Raw genomic sequence first — 4,998 nt, 5'->3', positions numbered from 1 at the left:
GTGTCCATAATATGTGCTGCCAGGCAATCCCATACAAGGGCCACCCGACCAGCTTCTCCTTGTGGATATGGCCTCAGTTCATGCACTGCTGTCTGCCCACGTCCCTGTCAGGCCACTGCCTCTCACGCCTTATCAGATCACGACTGGCTGAAAACCTCTCTGTGGGTCTCATGGATGTTGTGCAGCATGCAGGCTACCACTATAAAGTCCATGATGTTTTCTGGCTCCAGTTCGAGCCTGCAGTTAAGCACCCTCCACCATGCTTTCAGGCAGCCAAAGGCATTCAACAGCCATCCTACATTTGCTCAGATTGTAGTTGAAAGCCAGCTTCTGCAGGTCCGTAACATGCCCTGCATAAGGCTTCATGAGCTAGGGCTTGAGGGGGTAAGCAGTGTCCACTGTTATAAGCAGGGGAATGGCAACACCACGGATCACTGTTGTGGGGACTCCGGGAGCATAGTGTCCTTTCTCCACGATGCCAGGCAGCGGAGTGTTTCTGAACATGCGTGTGTCATGCGTGCTGCCAGCCCACCCAAGTTCTCTCATCTGCCATTGCAGAAGTCAGTGATAGCTGACAGTGCAGGTTGCATGTACAGTTGGTTCTGTACTGTACAGGAATATCTCTTTAAGTAGTTTGTGGTGCTTTCTGTTTTCTTTGAGTCAGAACCTATTGGAACTCAGTCATGATCATGTGCTGGCCTTCCAAGTTTAGGTACATTTAGGAAACAGTAATTTGGGATTCAGCTGTGTCCATGTGGTTTCTCCTCATTACATAAAGAATGAGAGGCTACAAATCTGATTTTTGGTTCCTTTTAATTAGTGGCAAGAACTTCTGGAGGACATGTGAAATGGGTATTTTTACTGTGCTTTTCTGTAGCTGTCGCATCTATGACTTGACACTCTTTGTTTTGACACTGCTTTTCCCATTACTTTGCTAGTTGCCACAGTGCTGGGCCCTAAATAAATGTATATATTGAATCATAGAAAAGTAGAACTGGAGGACACATCAGGAGGTCATGTAATCTTGCTCAAGACAGAACTATCCCTGACTAAACCATCCCAGTCAAGGATGGAAATTTCAGATCCTCTTTGCGTAGTCTGTTCCACGAGAGAACTTTTGTAGACAGAGAAAATTCTCACTAATTCTCCCTTTACTAGGCTAAAAACTTCCAAAATAAAACAAAACACACTAATCCAGTGGTTCCCAAACTCTGACAGATTACATACCACCAATTTCAAATGATACAAACTTAAGTACCACCAGCAAATTTTTGTCATAATAAGTAATTATAATAAATCTGTTAATGCGTACTACTGACAAGTTGTCTGCGTATCACTGATGGTATGCAAATAACAGTGGGAACCACTGCACTAATCTGTCTCACTTCCAAGAAGATCTTGCCTTATTCAGATTTCGTTACTTGTCCAAAACAATGCAGGGTGTTTACAGTTACATAGTAGGAAGTATTATCTTAAGTAATTAAAACGAAACTACATTTGTCAAAACAAAAGACAGAATAAATTCTGTGGTGCAGTAACCCCTTAACTGTTTTTTTAAAATCATATTTCTTCATGTACTTGCTAATCCAGAAAATAGTGGAAATACTCTAGGGATTTCCTAGTGTTGAATGCAAATGAGTGAAGTTCTACTGTAATCATAAGCAGGGTGTAAAATTGCAATTTTGTATCAAGATGCTGGCCTCAATTACTGCTCAGATGAGAAACTGATATCAGAGGAAAATGCTTTCATTCCTTCAAGGACATAAGCGTAGCCCTAAAATGTAGTTAACTTTTGCTGAAGGAAAGGGCAGGTTATATCTTTCCTTTGCTGTGGCTGGGAGGTTGTTTGTTTGCTATGGAGTAGCACCGCTGAACTCCTGGTGATGTTTTGAAAATCTCCCATGAAGGTGATTAGACGCACCAGTCTAGCCCTGAAATAGTAGAGGCTAAGAAGGAACCACCATGGTAGCAGCTGCTCCACGCAGAGAGAGGTGCCCAGGCCTGGCATCTGAGGCATTCTGGGCCAGAAACTGCAGTTAGGTGACACTTTTTCATAAAGTATTCTGTTCTTTACCAAATATACAGAATTGTAAATCTTTCTTTAATAAGAGTTCATTCTCTGGCCTCCTCCCAGAACAGTGGCACAATATATTAGCTGCTAGCCCATACTCAGTGCAAAATGAGCGATTATTTACCTTGCAGTAACAAGGCCTCTTTAGCATGTATTGCCCATATGTTTTCCACTCAAGGCACAGGCTGCCCATACACTCAGACTAGCAATTTTTCATCAGTGGACTTGAGTGGCCTCACATCTCCCTCTTTTTACCAGTGGTCATAAGGGTAGAACTAAGCCAGACAGTCCACTTTCCTGCTTCAAATAATTCTTTCATTTTCCCAGGGGAAGGGCTGTGATTACCTTCCCTTGAGGGTTTTTGGTTGAGCTTTTTTGTTAGCTGATTCATCCTGAAGCAATAGAGTAACTGTCCACATCTGGGTTCACAACTAGGAAGCTTACACAGTTAACTTCCTGGCCAGAATATGCATGGGTCAACTTTTATTTTTGTTTTAATCTGATTGGATTTGCTTATCTTTTTGATGAGCACAGCACCCCAGAGACAACAAACATCCTCTCTCTGAGCTACTGAAACTCTCTGTAGGCTTAAGATGCAGAACCACAAACTAAGGTGGATGCAATTGGTGGGTGAGGGGGTGGAGAAGGTGGGGGCTGTGTTAGCTTGTATCCTAGACTTTTAGTAATATAGACATCTCAGTAGCTGAACTCTTGTTACATGAATTCAACAGCTTGATAAATGAAGAGCTGGAGACCACATACACACCAAATGTGAAGTCTAAAATGAAAGAAAAAACTATCCCAGTAGTAAATTTTCTTTTGTACAAAGACCATTCAATATCACCTTGCCTGACTTGCTGAAATACATGAGATTAAGTGCTTTCCAGAGAAGTGTGCAATTACTGAGGGTTTTGGGGTCATTATATAAGAATAGTGGTCAGGTAGCCATTCAGTCTCTTCCACATCAGGCTATGCTTATCTAGCACAAAGCACGTGGCCACTCTACAGCACACAGGAAATGAGGAGGTCCCTTGTATTGCTATGCTCCAAGCATCCCATCTGCTATTCAGGGATGATACTAGGCATAGGTGATATAGGAACTAGAAAATGGAGAGCTCTGTCTACAATAGAGACTGAACTGTTTGAAGTTTAGCACAGCTACCCCTTTGGCATCATGGTGGAAAACTGACTTTGGCATTACTCCAAGTCAAGTCCCAACAGTGTCATCTCCCTATTATTAATTATTTCTGAGTGCTTTGATACATAGGGCAGCTCAGAGCAGGGTTTGTCAGTCTCTGCAACATAGAAAATGTTATAACACTTACCAAAAGCATGTAGTGAGTCTGGAATCCAAGAGCAATTCACAACCAATTATTGCGAAGATCACACTGGCCTTTGCAGAAGACCAGAAAGGACTCTTGACAAAACTAAGTGAAGGAATTAAATGTATGTCACTCTATTAAATAACTGCAAACAAGAAAGATGGAAAGGATTAAAGGAGATAACAATCCAGCAAGACTAAGAAATTGCATTTCTTCAATTTCCCCACAGAGTGTCCCCCTTATTCTGTTTCTTGTTCAGCGGGGGAACACTTCTTTGAATAGGAAAATTGTTTGTTTAGAACAGCTGGCCTCAAATGCTGGAATATCAGCTTTGATTAAATGTTTGCTTTTCTATACTACTACTGCTATCATTTGACTGTAATGATAAACTAAACATGACAAACTAAAAATTGCATTTTACTTCAGACTCTCCAAGAGGAGAGAGGAATAAAACATTTCTTGATGACAAGATATTATCAGGGTAGTTTTTACTAATCTGCACCTTTTACTAATCTTGGGTATCTAAAACTAGGATAACATTTTTATAGGAAGGGACCTGATTTTTCAGAGATCCCTCTTCTTGTTTAAAATTGTTATTCTCTGTTTAATGTCACAATGCATATTGGAAATAAAATTTGCAATTTAACACTATCAGATACATTTTCAACTCTGAATTTGCATACCTTAGTTTTTACTCCAAAGTGATAGCAAGCTTGCTGAATTGTATTTGTTTTATCATGCAAAATCTTTAATCCAGGATGTGTGTGTGCCCATGAAAGGAAGAATTATTATTTTAAACTCATAAGTGTGCATTAATCCCTGTCAAAATTTTTGTCCCATATATCAATTATTTTCTATCATAAATACAACACTCTAGTGTCCAAATATAAACTTCTGAAATATTTTTTTATTAATACTCTTATCAATTTGCCTTGTTGCAGGTTGTTTAGAAAAATGGATTTGATCATGTGGTAATAATTTTTCTTATATGTTTGATAAAGTGCGATCATTTTGGAGGCACTTCAGAAGTATTTGCTTTGATTTTAAGCCATAAATTGCCTGGTTATTTAGTTGCAGGGCAAAAGTTAATGCTTTACAAGATGGAGAAATCTTTGTTTCCTTTTACTACATATTGGCAAGATAATTTCTTTTACACTTTCCCCTACAAATTAGAATGGAGGTTTTTATTACTTTTGGTATGAAAGTTTAAGTATCTGAGAGTGATTTACTTGGCTTTTTAATTTTTATTATTTATATTAGGCAAATAATTGCTTATAGTGAAAGTTTTGACACGAGTTGTTTTAAACAACTAAAATTGAATGAATGAAACTCACATGAGGCTTGGAAGCCCTGATTTATATATACAGATAGATCACTTGCCAGCTGGTAGAAACTTGGCAGGGGAAATGCTACATGCCTAGTAGATCAGGAGAGAACTTGGTTGAATTACATTCACAAAAAGCTGAAGGATGTATATAGAACTGGACCAGACATAAAAGGGGCATCATCAGATATCCTGAAATACTTATGCACTTGTTTAATTTTACTAACATGAATAATCCCATTCAATAGAACTACACAGTTGTAAAAAAAAAAAAAAAAAAA

Source organism: Gavialis gangeticus, unplaced genomic scaffold (genome assembly GCF_001723915.1).
Source record: "Gavialis gangeticus isolate Ggan-Ray unplaced genomic scaffold, GavGan_comp1, whole genome shotgun sequence".
In the NCBI taxonomy this organism is placed as follows: Eukaryota; Metazoa; Chordata; order Crocodylia; family Gavialidae; genus Gavialis; species Gavialis gangeticus.
The sequence above is the reverse complement of the archived record's forward strand: the minus strand, read 5'-3'. Positions refer to the sequence as shown.